Below are 18,750 nucleotides of genomic sequence, written 5' to 3'. Positions count from 1 at the left end.
GTTAAATAAAGCTGAGGTAATTTTATATATGAAAAAATATGAATGAATTTCTAACCTGATAGCACACCACATCGAACGAATCGAGACTTATACTTTAGAAGACACCCATTAATAGTTTAATGTCAAATTATTATGTCATTGTTGAGGAAGATCAAAACACAATGACAACAACAAGTATATAATAGCATTAAGAGAATGATGTTCCGGCTTAATTTTGATATATTACAACAACAATCGTATTAATTGTAGTAGATGGTCAGGATATGATATGAAATTCTCACAATAATGTTATATAAACAATGTTATCAATATGAACAAATTAATCTATATATATTCTCAATTGTAGTTGGCTTCGATATTTATGCGATAACTTATGTCTACCTCTACAACCGTCGCACTATTTTGACATACAGAATAATCTTATATTATTTCGTTATCAAAGTATACCTGATATGTACACTTCGTTCAATTAGGGTTCCGATTATCATTACAATGTACTACATCGTATTATTACTTTATGCTTCCTATGTGATAAACCCATATTTTGTATGATTAGTCTCCTCAAGTGTGATATAGAGGATATCTAATTGTTATCTGTTGAATAACATATATATATATATATATTTCTTGGGTATGGCAGAATTTCATTGCTGTGACTAGATAGCCTCGCTCTGGTTGGTCAACTCTACGAAAGTCATCAGAGGAAAAATGATTAAATCACTGACGTAATGGTAAATTAAAAAACGAATTGTTATATTCCTATTATTCAGTGGCAAAAATATAATAAATGAATATAGAGGACATAAACAAAAATATTGATAATTTAACAAAGTATTATCATATTGTCAAAGGAACTATATTTCACTCCACTTTCATGTAACCTGCTTTTCCATGAAATGACCTGTAATCATGGTTCGGACACAATATTAAGTGTGTATGTGTGCAAATGACGTAGAAATAAATTATTATAATTTATTGAAAATGAAAAACCCAAATACACAACTTATAATATATTTTCAATAGCTGAATGTGATTTTATCATTACTGAATACATTAATTATATCAGCAAAATGCCTTCATGGTAACAAGGCATTCAAGTGCATTTTATTAAAAAAACAGACAAAATTCCTTACGATTACATTAAATATGTGAACATCTGAAGCCGATAAGAATTTAGCTGTTCAGTCAAAGGAAAGGAGTTTATTTCAACTATTTTAATGTCAGTTTATTTTCATGGAATGTAATTTTAAAGGTGTAACAATTCAGTGCGCTCGTAATTTTATTAGAAAATGTGTATCGAAGTTTTGTAACTATCGGTTATGTGAAGAAACTTTAAAATTTGTTGGCAGATAATTAAGAAATAGGTTTTCTATTGATAATTTTCCAGACATCATATATACACTAAACACAGGTGCGACTTGTTTACCTGTTCAGCTATGCATAAAACATACACGTATATTTGGCTCATTCGCACACTTCATTGATCATGTTTCTTATGACATCAGAGGTGAAATTTTGACCTGGAAGTGACGTTAGCAAAATCATCAGGTGGTAAGTCTTGTATACTTAACTCATCCACCGCAATTCTCACTTGGAGAGTTTTGAATGAATTCGCATTTGTTTGAATTACATGTTGTAATTTACCACACCAAACATCATATCATTGATTTGACATTAAAATGTTAAGTTTAGTTTGAAAAAGAAAGTTAACTAATCAATGAAAGACTCCTACAAACATGGCTGTGTGGTTTTAGGAGTGGCATACTTCACATGGCTGTCATCAATATGTATATATACAGTACTAGTCTACTTCATCTTCCTGGTCTATATATAAATATGTCTGCTTTAGGTGTACTTTTTACAGAACTGAATAATCCATACTACATTTCATTTCAAGATAAGTATATCACTGTATTGGAATGTTTACGTTGGTAAAACAACACTAATTGGTAATATCAGGGAGATTTGTTTTGGTTGTACATTGTTTATGACAGTATACTACTGAATATATTCTAGCTATTTTGTCACAATATGATAGCAACTCTTCACAATATTTGATATATTATTGGTGCTATGCATTTTCCATTTCGAAGATATAAACACTAATTTATAATATCAGAAAATACCATTAGAGATTTGATCATTCCATATCACACTGTAAGAGATTATACCACTCCATATCACACTGTTAGAGATTATACCACTCCATATCACACTGTTAGAGATTAGACCACACTGTTAGAGATTATACCACTCCATATCACACTGTTAGAGATAATACCACTCCATATCACACTTTTAGAGATTATACCACTCCATATCACACTGTTAGAGATTACACCACTCCATATCACAATGGTAGAGATTATACCACTCCATATCACACTGTTAGAGATTATACCACTCCATATCACACTGTTAGAGATTAGACTATTCCATATCACACTGTTAGAGATTATACCACTCCATATCACACTGTTAGTGACTAGACTATTCCATATCTCACTGTTAAAAAAATAGACAACTCCATATCACACTGTTAGAGATTAGACAACTCCATATCACACTGTTAGAGATTAGACAACTCCATATCACACTGTTAGAGATTAGACAACTCCATATCACACTGTTAGAGATAAGACCATTCCATATCACACTGTTAGAGATCAGACAATTACATGCTTATATAGGTTTTTATGTATTGATTAATGTATAAATTTGAATAGCATACCCTTGTATTTCTACTTATTTCAGTTTCACGAGAAGCATTATCTTGATACTTGAAAGTGTCCTCAAAGATTGAATGAAGATTTGTTTCAAAAAGAATATATATATGGATGAGTCAGAAAGGCCAAATCTTATGATAAAACAGACATAATTGACTGTCCTTGAAAACAATTCCTCATAAAGGCTTTGAGTGTTTTATTATTATAAATTGTGCACAAATGATATCTATTAATGTTTTAAACAATATGATGTATTATTTATGGTGATGATTGATAGTTTTGTTTAGTTTCTCATCAAAATTTAAATATTCATCATAAAATCAATAGATACCTAATCTAAGTGATGAAATATACATGGATGCCAATATATCGTTTCGTCTGTGTAAGCTTTTAAATTATGTCGATCTTTGCTTCATGGTAGCAAATATAATTGTATTGTATGATAAAAAGAATTTTCCCTTGGTCATAAAACGTCGCTGAAGGGCAGTAGATAAGAAAGGAATTACATGATGAATGATTTAACCCTGGTTTTTACAGATTCTTTAAATTCTTTATCATCATATTGCTTTAGGTAGCAGACCTAATGGAAATTGAGAGATATGCACATGTTGTATTTTGTACATGTCTGTTTATGTGAATATATACATACTGTTACATCAAGTGTTGGCATTATATAACACGATGTAAATTATTATAAACTAATTAGGCTCGCGAACCAACGGCAAAACTTTCAGTAAAATGTGTAGCAATAAATATGATGATATATTCTGACTATAAAGTATATGATAAATGTTTTGAATTAAGCTACTCTCATAAAAGAATATTGATCGAAAGTTAATTTGTCAACCAAATATTACGAATATCCGATAAAGTACACTAGACAATGGTAATAAAGGCTCTATGCACTTCTTTACCTAACTATGAAACAAAGCCCATACAAATCAGACTGACAGTAAATAAGACGTCATCACAAGCTAAAATATAGGCTCTAAACAAAGTAAGCAGTGTGTAAACAGCCACAGAAATCAATTACATTTATTACATTATGTGACCATATTGCCCATTAACGGGTCCTTATGGCCAAAACGATTAAAATCCATAACTAACACATCTGTAGGAGTACAACACCAGCATGAAAAGTCCCTTATAATTGTACAACGTTTTAGTCATGCGTTCACCGAATCGGTCACCAAAACAGCCTAAATAAGATCCAGCTGCAATTAAGAATTTTGTTCTCCTTGATGTCTAAAAAGTCATCGACGTTGTCATCTACGATGTGACGAAATATAAACAACAATAGGCAAGTGGCAATGTATTACTTTCTATACTACACAAAACATAAAAGTAACTCCACATGTTTCAAGCAATAATTCAGTTTCACTATGTGTTTTAATATAACCATATGTATTCCATACTTGACTTATATCTCTTTAGATTCACCGTCAGTCAGATAGAGCCTTTCCATCACATGTAATTCACAACTGTTCAGTTTACTGGCAGTCACACAGATGGATCATACATGTATCTACAGACAATGGGACAAGAATGTCTTGTCAACAACTGGTGACAATCAGCACCGCCCACTAGTGTCTATATCATTGTCAATCATGTGGTGGCGTCACTCCAAACAGTAACAATTGATTGCTGTATTCATTGGTATAGTATTTGTAAGAAATAGGGAAAATCCGAATGTTTATATAAAATTAATAAACAAAACTGTCGTTCACTATGCAATACAGAACGAGAAAAAGAACACCCCTTCTCTAAATACCTATGTAATAAATAGCATCTTATTCTCATCAGATCTTTTCATTTGTAAACCTATATATAGATTTTAAAGATTTTAGTAATTTATTTCCTATTTCAATCAATCATTTATATTTCAAAAGTTATTTGACCGACGATCTGATATAAAAACGTAATTTTGTCAGCTATAGATGGTTTTTCTTTTATTTTTTGTAAGGTGATTTTTTAATGCGACGTTTATTTCCAAATAAGGGCATGTAAACGGGACATCAGCGTCCTAGGTGATTAATTATGACTGATGAACACGGGGTGAGTGAGGGTAGGTACCTGCAGGTACCTAGCAAGCAACTTAAATGTCAAACTCACCCGTCAGAGAAGGCCTTATTTGACCACCCAATGATTGCTGGAGTAACATCAAAGGATATCTTGAGGTCGGGCGAATATAGTTTTATGCTTTGCAGCTTGCTGGTAATTCAGTTTTCATGCTGTTAAGTTTGCTGGTGATCCTTTTTCCTCTGTTCAGTTTGCTGATAATGTATTGATACTGTTGTGGAGGACATGTACAATTTCTCTTCTTTTGATATCACATGAACTCTTTTAATGTCATCTTCAGGCAAATGTTTATGATAAAAAAAATGACTCTTTTCGATCACTGCATATTATGCTTCCTTTTATTGACACTTTGGTATTCAATATTTTATGCTTATGTTACGATTAATAATAGTGGTTAAAAGGTAATGTTATGCAAGTCTCATAAATCAGTACATTGTGGTATATTCAGCTGTCCATTTTAACGTGACGTAAATGGATACACTTGTACATAATGTGAGGAATGGGTCCGTTTGTTCATAATGATCTGGTGTGAAGGAACACAATTGTACATTACGAGCTACTGTGGATCATTATGACCTGATGTGGATAGTTTTATGTGTACATGATGATTTCGTCGGTAGGCATCTTGTATATTTATAAATGAATGGAGGTGGAGATGCATATTTAAACATCAGGACCTGGTGTGGATAGATACATGAATCTATTTGTATATTGATCTGAGGTTAATGTGTATAGTTGTACGTAAGAGCATGGTGTGTGGATAGGTAAATTTATGCTTTAGTATGGGTATATTTATACGTTATGAGTTGGTATGTGGATTGATGTGAAACTGGGTATATTTATGCGTAATGATCTTGTGTGCAGATGGGTCTATTTGTGCGTTATGACTTGGTGAGTAGATTGGGGGTGTGAATGGGTATATTTGTACGTTATGACTTGGACTGTAGATGTGTATATATGTGCATTGTGGCTTGGTTTGTGGATTGGTGTGAATGGGTAAATTTGTGCTTTATGATCTGGTGTGTGTATTGGTATATTTGTACATCATGACTTGGTGTGTGGATTGGTGGGTTTATGGGTATATTTGTACATCATGACTTGGTGTGTGGATTGGTGTGAAACTGGGTATATTTGTTCGGTATGACTTGGTATGTGTATGGGTATATTTGCGCGGTATGACTTTGTGTGGGGAATGGTGGGTTTATGGGTATATTTGTACATCATGACTTGGTGTGTGGATTAGTGTGTTATGGGTATGACCTGGTGTGAATAGGTACACATTTATTTGTATGATTATGAGCTTGGGTGGATGGATATTATTTTGCAACATTACCCGGTAAGTGGATGAATATTATGAACTAAGGTAAATTGTGACCTGTTGTATCGCGATAGATGTACATAATAGTCTGTTGGGAATGGCTAGATTTATACAAAGTAACTTGGGATAGATGATGATTTGATTCTGCAGAAGGTATAAAACAAAACAATATATATATATATACTTAAAGAACTAATATACGACTATCAGCATAAGTATTAGATTGTTATATTTCATACAATCATCATATAATTAAAGGTTCCAATCAAAGCCTATGAAACATGGATTAAATGGACGTTTCCTTCACTGGCATCATATAGTTTGTAATTTTACCGTCAGTTTTGAATTTCTGCCTTAGACATAAAGCATAATAGAGAACATATAATATCCTCAGCGTCAGAGGTGTGTTCATTAAACAGGATCAACGGAGAGCTTAATATTGCAGACGGGGTGGAACAGTCTAAATCCCAGCAGTATTAATATTACACCACCATCCATGTTACATTTCCAGATTGCCATCGTTAAAATTAATTCCTTCGTGTGGTTCACCGCTGATACATTCATCTTGTGTTGATATCAGCGTCTAACTACACCCTAGTCGCTGTGTCCGTCAGTACAGAGAATGGCAAACGAGTTTGGAGTTCAGGAATGCTTTCGTCTTCATCATCGCCACCATGTAATGTGCTCATTTCTTAAAGTACATTCAAATTAAGTGGAATTAGATGTTAATATTGAATGTAGGAGAGTTGTCACGCATATGTGCAGTGTACAGGTAGCGGAACGTCAATATGTTTTATAGTCATTTACATATCAATATGATAATTATCAAATATATATTTTGTGCTAAGGTATGATAAATAAAATTAATATGCAGGTTGTAACGAAGATAAATAAAAGATAAGTGTTTTACCAATATGACTCGAGACTCTATGTTAATAATGCACAATTGACCAAACATACATGTACTAGTGTAGGAACGTATTTTTTGAGCATACAAAATGTGTTACTTAATTATCAATGATCAAGGTGGAAACAGCGATACCACATTGAAAAGGTTCTAAGATAATTTTTTCGCATGAATAAGTTATATTCGATATACAATACTTACAACTTGTTTAATTACAGCTGGTACTGTATATGCTAATATAAAAATGCACTGGTTCACTGAGCAATGGATTAGTTGATGTATGTTTGTCTATACAAATGTATATTTAGGATAATTTAGAAGTTAGTTCAAAAATATTTATGAATCGATTAGAATATAGATAATATATGTATATGTTATTTGCCACAGTAGATATCAGTACAACACGACTTCATAAATCTAAACCAAGTAAATATTTGGGTGTATAGTAGGAAAGACCTTTTTATCGGTGCTCGGCGTGATTGATATCTTGTTTGTTGGTTTGTTGGTTGATACAGAAAATATGAAAGATTTAGTGCAACACAGCAGCAAATCAGATACAGAAATATAATGTTATTGCAGTTTGCTAGGTAATTTAATGACAGAAAAGAATTTCTTGATGGATCGAACATTAGATGTAGGTAATTTTACATATACCTCATAGAATTCATGAAAAAAACATTAAAATTCTCATAAACCCAAGATGTGATATGTCGGTGCACGTCAACTGTGCCACTAAAACGAACGTGTTTATAAAAGACATACAGGTACATCAATATTCTGACAAATATTCAGTAATTTATGAAGTCTCTTGAAACGCACTACACACCACACATCTGTGCTTCAAAACGTTCACACTATGTATGTTTATATCATTGAAAAATACAAATATATTGAAAAGGAAGTATATTAAGGAATATTATTCACCACTTCATTTGAAAATAAATAATTGGTATGAAAATATCGCAAAATCCATACTAAAATTTATATACAGAGATGATAATGTAGTATATGAAACTGTATACATAACACATTTCCTTCACCAGGCTAATACAGTTTTACCTGTACGTTATTTAGAAACTTTTGTTATCACCATAAAGTTTGGCTGCTTTAGATCAAAGACTATAATACCAAAGTAATCCGCATGTCAGAGATGTACCGGCATTTCTGATTTCTGTTCGTCTTGGCAAGGGGACGTTAACAGGAAGTCTAGATATTGTTGAGGAAGAACTTGGATCCTATAAACTGCAGCAGTAGGACTGTTCATTTTGGCAAGCTTTTAATCGTACCTAGGTATTACCACTGCTTCTAGTATTTGTACTTACCGACTATCACACATCTTAGACCTCTTATTACTCACAAAATATTCAGCACAATCAAGTGCTTTCTATTTTACGTAAATACCCAGATGAATAATTAATCCAAGAAGAAAGGGAGAATTAATGTTTATCTATCACGTCTATGTTATCGAGAATACAAGTATTAACGTTCCAGCCGACTTTCCATCAAACATCTCCAGAAAAAAAGGATATGCTCACGACTCTCGACATCTTTTCAAAGTAGTGATGAAGCGATATGTTATTAAGATGTTTAAGATCCCCCTGTGTGAGCGCCGTCCAATTCTGTGTACAATACACCGTGGATGTGAGAGTTCTGGATGAGCGCGCAAGATTGATTGTGTCGATAGCGTATAAATGATGACTTTATCGTCCTATATATAGCGGATAACTACAGTGGAGTTATAACTTTGATTGCCACATAAAAACAAGCAGCAAATACAACTAACTGGTATGGTTATAACAGATCGCAATACCAAATTTTGGTCGTGTAAATCATCATAACTAACTTCCCGAAATACATCAACGTCGTTTGCCTTATATCGTTACAACTGTACTGATAACTATGTCAACCCATATCATTCGTAAAACTTATCTTAAGTTAAATACGCATTTCAGTAGTGAGGTCGAACTCCTTTTTACCTATGTCGCACAAAAGTAGACATACCTCCATACACCGTCACTGATGGCGCTCCTATGTCATGACCTCTTGACCTCGATACCATAGATTAGTGACGTCATGTCCGCTATGTAAATTCCATTTGTATTAGTCGCTTTTAAACTTCCAGCAGTGTATATGATCTTCATATTTATCTTTTTCACTTTCACAAACAGGTGGTTGAGTTAAGACAAACACATTTACTGTCGAATAGACTAGATATATGAGGAAGCCCCGCTGAAATGTTTTACATCTTCATATATTTTATCAATTATCTGACGGCTTTGAGTTTTACATTCCGTGTGAAAGTCGTCCTGGATTACATAAATCTCTTATTTGGTGATCTCTAAATTGCTGGTGATTTCCAAAATCTTATCATAAAATTTACAATTAAGCATGTTTAACTCTCTTTTATCTTACAGACGAACACTTGTTTAACATCATAATGATAGTGAAAAAGTTATTTAAGATACATTGCTTAAATAATAAAATCTCATGAAAAGATTTATAAAGGACAAGTGATGTGTGAGGAAGACTGTTAGTCTAACTCAACATCAAAACGAGGTCGAAATGTCAACAAAGGAAATATTTACACAAAAAATTCTCTGATAAACATGAACGTAACATGAATAAGATGTCCCAGATAAAGTAGTTGCCCTGGTACATAGTTTATAACCAATAATGTCATTTTAATCATAGAACTTATTAGAAACCTTAACCATTACATAAAAATAATTTGAACTGTCTTTAAAACATCGTACCTATTATCGTACTTAACAATGATTATACCATACCAAAAATATGCCATAAACTTTGCCAGCATAAACGAAAGAGCATTGAACTCTTTCACGTGAATAGTTTATTAAGTGTATTAATTACACAGAATTGCAAACGTAACAATGTTGATATTGTGACATAGACTATTCAGTTTTATAGTACATGACTTATATAAACAATCAATAAGAGAGAGAGAGAGAGAGAGAGAGAGAGAGAGAGAGAGAGAGAGAGAGAGAGAGAGAGAGAGAGAGAGAGAGAGAGAGAGAGAGAGAGAGAGAGAGAGAGAGAAATGCGGAACTACTAATGTCTTTCTAGAAATTAACTGTTTGAAAAGGCCACCAAAATATCATAAGCGATCAAAATCGTGTTCGCCCTGTTTTATACGTCCGAATGGACGATAAAAGTATTATGTAATTTTTGTATCTTTATTGTAGTCATCAATTTGATAATGCTTAAGATACTTAAATAATTCTCGTTGATTTTAGTTTTCCTCACAGTAATCTTTCAACTTGCTGTACAAAATGATGTGCTTGCGTGACGGAGCTACCGTTGTCCGAGATAATTCAATTGAAGCAATGCGGCCTTCCCTTGATAACAAACGTTTTGGTGATGTCGCCAGATTTTATTTCTTTCCAAGTAACAATATAGATTCCGATCTCGTGAATTATCGTGATATCACAGTGAGAGATATCTGAATCTACATCTACGAGGTCGGTAAAAGCTTTTACGGCAGTTTATTGATATTGCTTGACTGTTGGAGGAAGTGTTAAAAACTTTCTTCCTCATAAACGAATGAAAATATATTGTGTTGGTTTTACAACAGAAACGAATCAGATATTGATGTAGACATGGTGCGATAGAATTTACATGGTATATGTCGTTTGTCTAATATGGTCTATACAATATTGATGTTATACTATTTCATATTCTAGACAATGCATTCTGCAATAGTGAGTATGTAGTAGAGAGATAAAGGAAATGTGTACTTACAGACATTAAATATCCGAACCAATGGGATTTATTCGGCTGATAAAATACAATTAGATTGGGACATAAGATGAATTCTACAAATGGGCAAATGCACTAAATATATTTACTATTGAATATGAATCAGTCAATAATAATAATAATAGAGCAGGAAGACACAGAGCATACAAAAACAATAAGACCAGCTTAGAAAAACAATACCAACATGTCAACATACTCATAATCCAAACTCAAATTCTACGACACTAGGCCAAAACACGAACAGAAGAAAGATGTGCATGGAGACTCATGCTTTACTGACGACACCTGCCAAGTAAATCAGAGAAAGTAACGAGCATCAAACACGTCTAGTTCCATATCGCAAAAAGAAATAAAATATTTCTCAATGAGATCACTATGACGACCATAAAACTTCTTAGTAATTTTCATCAATCTATATCTTTTGAAACCCTGCGTTACGACTTTGACCGTTAGTTGACTCCTTGCACGAAAATCGTGATGAAAGGAACAGGTTCTTGAATATCGAATCAACTGCAACATATAAACACCATAGGTTTGGGATGCAGGCATATCGTTTTCCAGAAACGGAAAATTCAAAATAGATAACTTGAAATCATGACGTGTATCATATATGGTGGAAAACTGTCCATATTGATTTCATTATAGGAAATGATCGAGATCAGAAGCTGATGTAGACGAGTGCCAATTCTGGTTGGTATATACGATGGATGTTGTCAATACATTTCTTGTAAATGAAAGACAAGATGTCATCGATATATCTTGGAGTGAAATTAAACGACTTTGAAGGGTCTTTTTTACTTGTTTTGATGAACTCTTCGATATAACCAGCCTCGTATGAAAACAAAAACAAATAAGACAAAAGCGGGTGCAGTTAGTTCCCATAGGTATCTCTTCTTTGACTTGGTCGTGTATTTTACGAAATACGATTTAGTAAAGTTCTCAACCATATATTTATACCGCCATTCACAATTCTTGGATAAGAAAGCTCTGAAAACAAGATAAAGAATTCGTTCTTTCAGTTTAGAGTTGGGTATGGTAGTGTACAGGGTGGAAAAACCGAATGTTCTTATAAGAGAAATGTTTTTTAGAAAAGGTGTTGAATATTGGTCAAAAGCTCTTTGAAGTTCTTCAAAATTGCATACTATTAATTTCACTTCTTGAGTCAATGTATAACAATAAGACTGTAACTCAGTTTTGAAAATACTTAGAAAGGTGGTTAATAGTTCTGATAAAGGTTTGGCTGAACAGCTAGACAATAAAACGTTGTATGTATGTATTCTTGTGAAGTTTGGGAATCCAATATAAACGGAGGAGGTCTGTATATTTATCATTAATGATTGATCATCTTAATGATTCTCAGTGATTTTTATCTTAATGACTGTAATACCGAAGCATGATTAGCCAGTATGTCGTCTTTTGGAAGTAAGTGTGGTTTCCTTCGTTTTCGAGCAAGTCCAGTTCTTTTTGTATATACAGGAAATATAATAATGTTTGCAGACCAGTATCCAGTTATTGGACGCCATATCTGCAGGCAAAATAACATACCAGTACCTGTCATGTAAATCTTGAAGTGTGGATTGAACAACTTGATCGAGGAAAGCTGACCTGTGTTTTGTTTTCATTTTAGATTTCAAGCTGCAAATTCTTTAACGAGATAAATCGAATGCACTTGGTGTCCAAGGCAGATATTTCTGTAAATGTGATTAACCTTTGGCATCAATATAGCACAATGGAGTTGTAAATACATGACAGATTATTTCGTTTACGTCAATTCTTTATATAATTTTCTATACCAAAACAAACATATTATACGCACTTCGGCAGTTTTTATGTGGTTGTGTTACTGATAGTCGCAAAGACAGTTTCAGTATTTAATGTATTTATGAAAGTTAGATTTCAGAGGAAGAAAGACATCAATTAATATCAATCATGCAACGAAATTCATCGTATTTATATCAGACGTTTGGGTTTGTATATACGTTGCCATGTGTATGAATAGATGTAGAAATAAACAAAGCGTTTAATTGTACGTTTTGTACAATTTCTCATTGTATGTATCATTTGGCAACGTTTTGTTGTTGCTAACAAATTTTCGATAGATATCTGAAACATAATTTTTGCATAAATTAACACCAGAAATCACAGATTTTGATACATGAAACCTAAATTAGAAGATCATTTTCTATTTCTTTTAGGAATCGATAGAAAAAAATTTCTTGATCGTGGAAAATGTAGTCTTAGGTGAAAATTGTACCAAAATAATGCACAGCAAGTCCTCTTGAAAAAAGACGGAAAGTATTAAAAAGCTAGATATATTTTTTTCCCGATTCCCCCCCCCCCCCCCCCCCCCCCCCTTTTTTTTTTTTTTTTTTGCAGTTTTGAATTCATATGTCAAACTTCTGTTTTTGATTTTTTTTCCATCATCTTAGTAACATTCAGATATATTTTTATGGAAAATGGAATTTGTTAAAAGATACCAACACAAACACAATAACGAATGCTTGAAAAATGACATTTCCCATTTAACAGTTTCTGATATCAGAATCGAAAAACATGCAGCAACATGACCCATATTAGTTTTAAATTTCTTTCCATAAATAACCTTTTCGAAATATTATGAACAGAAAAAAATCATTTATATCCTTAAGAAAGTCAATATGTCTAGATTTAGTTATGGGTACTTATGCTGATAGCTATGTTTTGGTGTATACATTGAAGCAATTTTAGTACAAAAACGTCTTGTTTTCTATAGATGAATATTCATAAACGAGGGGATCATACAAACTTCAACCTCTCATAGAAAAAGCAAGATATTTGGATTTATACTCTTCTCATTTTAGCAGCCTCTTTCGAATCCCACAAGTTTGTTCCATCTAGTTTGCCTGTGACTAATATACGATCGGCAGAACGCCACATCTTGGTGCCCATACCACCGATAACAATTCTCAAATCTCAGGCCCAAACGCTTTTTCAGTCTGGGAAAGATGTGGAGGTTTCTGGGGGTTAGTTAGGGAATATGGTAAGTAGGGAATGAGATCATTACAACGCTTGCGCACAGTTTCTATCACCACTCCGATGGTGCAGACTGACGCGTTGTCTTGGTGAAGCAGAATCCCTCTACAACTGGTTCCACGATGTTTTTCTTGACTGAAGGACGCACTTGCTTCTGTAGGTTAGCGTAATGCTCCCTATCAACTTTGGTTCCATCTCCATCGATCAGGTATTCGATGTGAATCTTTCCTTACAGTCCCAAATAAATCTTCGTCGTAACTTCCTTGATGTCTTGTTTCCATTCCACAGCTTTCTTTTTTCACTCCTGGTCATTCTGATATAGCCAGGTTTCATCACAGGTGACAAATCTGAAAATGAACAGAATATGTGTGTTGGCATTGTCGAGATAGCAAAGCTGCTTTGATATGACGCAGGAATGCTTCAGACAATATTAAAGCATTCTTCGTCCCGACTTTTATATATCGTGGACATGTGTACTTAATCACAAACAGTATGTCGTGTATGGACCTTTATGAAAAGTTTTCTGATACTACAAAACCATAACAATTAAAACGAGGAGTTTCCATTATTACTTTGTATACCGCGTCTCTGTCTCGCCAGAATTCTTTCACCCAGCGTTTAATAGTTGCAAAATAAAAAAGGAAAATGATGTCTCCAGATGAACGACACTTACTTTCTATTTAATCAGTTTCGTAGGTTGATCCTCCAGTAGTAGAAACTAAATAATCTAACCAACTAAATGGAATATGTCTTTTCAACAAACCTTTGTGAGCAAACACCTAGTATCTGCAATATGGTCCTACATGAATTCAGTATCTACAAAAAGAAAATATATTGGGTTTGGCGAGCGTTATCATAAAACACATAAAATGTGTGAGGCTCAAAACTTTTTATTAAGATGAAATGACACTCTTCATGCTAGTAGTGTTTTAAGCAGAAATGATGTTTTGCGTATTGTGACGTTGTGTGCTGACAATTATAATTTGATTTTTGATTATGATATACTTATTAATAACCACACAATGTATACTGATACATATATTAAGAGTATAAACTTGAGTTTTTAAACTGTAATATGAGGTTGGATAACCTACTGAAGATGGGCATACTGTATTGAATAAGGGGCGATGCGATTTATTCGAGACATTTGTTTCATCGTTATGTTTGATACATATCTGCGGGTGATCTGGCTACTTTGACTTCACATAAATTCTGTTTAGAGTCATAATTTTGAACAGCAGGAGTTATTACTATAATGTAATCATGTTTGAAAATGACCACCATAGAGACAACAAATTTATGTTTAGAAACTCAATATAATGGGACAACATTAATCAAATATTTGTTTATGACAACAGATGGACATATCTAGTGTTTTTGACTTCCTCATTATTAAATGTTATCCCAGTACCATATAATAATTACAACTTCCTTGTAAGCTCTCTTCACAGTACACGATATTTTTTTTCACGTACTTTATAAAATATTCCCTCTGTGCCTGGCTCATAGCATCAATAGTATATGAATTATTTAATGCAAAACATTTCAGAGTTTAGCGCGTAATTCTGAAGCGAGAAAAAACCTTGGGCTGTGTACTTAGTTTTTTCGATCTTATCTCATTTATTGCTGTTCGTGTTTGTACACGGAATGGAACGCATATACGTATGTCCTAGATGAATTCAACAATATTTAGATAACTAGGATGTACGGTTAACTTTGTCAAACGATTCGGGAGCACACCAAAACTTCCAATGTGATAAAGAAACTTTACATGTTGATAAATTTGAGTGTAAGGTAACATATTTGTACTAAACTAAACATCAACTTCTAGAATTCATCAACAGGTTTATATAACTCTACTTCATATTTCTATAATAAAAGTAAAAGCTTAAATCGATTATTTCCCCGTTTTGTCTCTACGTCGGTGAGCTGTACTTTAGTGCCATGCTTTATTCTGAGAACTAATACACATATGCAGAGCTAAAGACATATGCACCTAGTTGTTTCCAACAATCAAGGAGAGGTGGACGACGCTTGCAAATGAACAGAAGAGTAATTGGCAGAACATGTTATCTACATGTATACGCTTCTCTCTCTCTCTCTCTCTCTCTCTCTCTCTCTCTCTCTCTCTCTCTCTCTCTCTCTCTCTCTCTCTCTCTCTCTCTCTCTCTCTCTCTCTCTCTCTCTCTCTCTCTCTCTCTCTCTCTCTCTCTCTCTCTCTCTCTCTCTCTCTGCTTTTGTTTTCTCGTCTCTCTCTCTCTCTCTCTCTCTCTCTCTCTCTCTCTCTCTCTCTCTCTCTCTCTCTCTCTCTCTCTCTCTCTCTCTCTCTCTCTCTCTCTCTCTCTCTCTCTCTCTCTCTCTCTCTCTCTCTCTCTCTCTCTCTCTCTCTCTCTCTCTCTCTCTCTCTCTCTCTCTCTCTCTCTCTCTCTCTCTCTCTCTCTCTCTCCCTCCCTCCCTCCCTCCCTCCCTCCCTCCCTCCCTCTCCCTCCCTCCCTCCCTCCCTCCCTCCCTCCCTCCCTCCCTCTCTCTCTCTCTCTCTCTCTCTCTCTCTCTCTCTCTCTCTCTCTCTCTCTCTCTCTCTCTCTCTCTCTCTCTCTCTCTCTCTCTCTCTCTCTCTCTCTCTCTCTCTCTCTCTCTCTCTCTCTCTCTCTCTCTCTCTCTCTCTCTCTCTCTCTCTCTCTCTCTCTCTCTCTCTCTCTCTCTCTCTCTCTCTCTCTCTCTCTCTCTCTCTCTCTCTCTCTCTCTCTCTCTCTCTCTCTCTCTCTCTCTCTCTCTCTCTCTCTCTCTCTCTCTCTCTCTCTCTCTCTCTCTCTCTCTCTCTCTCTCTCTCTCTCTCTCTCTCTCTCTCTCTCTCTCTCTCTCTCTCTCTCTCTCTCTCTCTCTCTCTCTCTCTCTCTCTCTCTCTCTCTCTCTCTCTCTCTCTCTCTCTCTCTCTCTCTCTCTCTCTCTCTCTCTCTCTCTCTCTCTCTCTCTCTCTCTCTCTCTCTCTCTCTCTCTCTCTCTCTCTCTCTCTCTCTCTCTCTCTCTCTCTCTCTCTCCCTCCCTCCTTCTCTCTCTCTCTCTCCCTCTCTCTCTCCCTCTCTCTCTCTCTCTCTCTCTCTCTCTCTCTCTCTCTCTCTCTCTCTCTCTCTCTCTCTCTCTCTCTCTCTCTCTCTCTCTCTCTCTCTCTCTCTCTCTCTCTCTCTCTCTCTCTCTCTCTCTCTCTCTCTCTCTCTCTCTCTCTCTCTCTCTCTCTCTCTCTCTCTCTCTCTCTCTCTCTCTCTCTCTCTCTCTCTCTCTCTCTCTCTCTCTCTCTCTCTCTCTCTCTCTCTCTCTCTCTCTCTCTCTCTCTCTCTCTCTCTCTCTCTCTCTCTCTCTCTCTCTCTCTCTCTCTCTCTCTCTCTCTCTCTCTCTCTCTCTCTCTCTCTCTCTCTCTCTCTCTCTCTCTCTCTCTCTCTCTCTCTCTCTCTCTCTCTCTCTCTCTCTCTCTCTCTCTCTCTCTGCTTTTGTTTTCCGTGTAGTTTTACTAGAATTTCATTTAAGCTTTATGCGCTATCAAAAATGTACATGTGGTCATTTGGTCATTGAACATCCGCATATGCAAATACGTTATAGCCGTATGTTTTTAACGTCTTTGAACGTACTTCAAACGGCGAACGAAGACCATGATATCACTAAGGGATACCATATATCCTTGTTAATCTGAAGTTAAGTGCGTTCGATGCCGGATGGTTTTGTTGTTAAATACACGGTTCTGTTTTGGTAATATGGCATAGAATGACAAATGGCGATTGTGGATAAAGAAGAATACGCTTATCCTTCCTGTACAACTCGGTTCATCGATGTTGAGGTCAAGATGTTTTTTAAATATCCGTATTATCCAGTATATTATGTATACGTTACTGATAAAATATATAATGAGTAGAGTATCAACACGATGAAAACCTATAAATATGAAGAAATTATATATAATGCAATATGATAATGATGACAATTAATGAGTCTCATTACTGAAAAATCTGCACGTGGGCATTGAATCCACAGCGGAAATCTACAGTCCGTATCATGTTACTTCTGATCGAGTTGTTATGTTTGATTTGCACGCTCTCCACGTTAATATCACGTTTCATAACCGGAATATGGTCCGATTCTGACTTATCAGAAGATATGTCCAGGGGTTAGGATTTTATTTGTAAATGAAATCGTTGGTTTCTCAACAAATTATTTTTGCGCGAACAATCGCCGAACATTGTCATTATGACAAGGATGTTCAGGCTGGAACCGTTATAGTAATTAGAAAAAAAGACATGTAAAATAAGCAAAATATATGTATGAACTGCAATTGATTTATACTTTAATATTTAGACCATATCAAAGGTATTTTGAAAGCGTATATGTAGTAAAATATATAAATGGAATTTGTAGAAAAGAACACTGGTAATCATTAATCCCTAAAAACAAAATGTTACCCAGGAAGGCCTGCACCAAAGCGTACCGATTTTCTTCACCAAAGCACCTGTCATGACGTATGTAGTCGAAAACATGAAAATGCGTATGTAATCATCTCAAAGTAAACTCTGTGATGCTGAGTATATAGGTATAAGTTAAAACAGAGACTCTCTGAAAAAATGACTTCATTGATTTTTATGGTGATACTATCAAATTTATATCTAAAGTTACATCGCAGTTCCAGTGAATATTGTAAATTTTTAATCAATTGAAACACCTCTTGCTTTTTAAAAAGTTTTTGATTAATTCGATTCATATGCGTTCCATGCGCGATTTATCATTGAAACTTATATATATATATATATATATATATCTCTCTCTCTCTCTCTCTCTCTCTCTCTCTCTCTCTCTCTCTCTCTCTCTCTCTCTCTCTCTCTCTCTCTCTCTCTCTCTCTCTCTCTCTCTCTCTCTCTCTCTCTCTCTCTCTCTCTCTCTCTCTCTCT

Source organism: Ylistrum balloti, unplaced genomic scaffold, assembly GCF_031769215.1.
Source record: "Ylistrum balloti isolate Yb309-2 unplaced genomic scaffold, AGI_CSIRO_Ybal_v1 Utg371336, whole genome shotgun sequence".
Classification (NCBI taxonomy): Eukaryota; Metazoa; Mollusca; class Bivalvia; order Pectinida; family Pectinidae; genus Ylistrum; species Ylistrum balloti.
The sequence above is the reverse complement of the archived record's forward strand: the minus strand, read 5'-3'. Positions refer to the sequence as shown.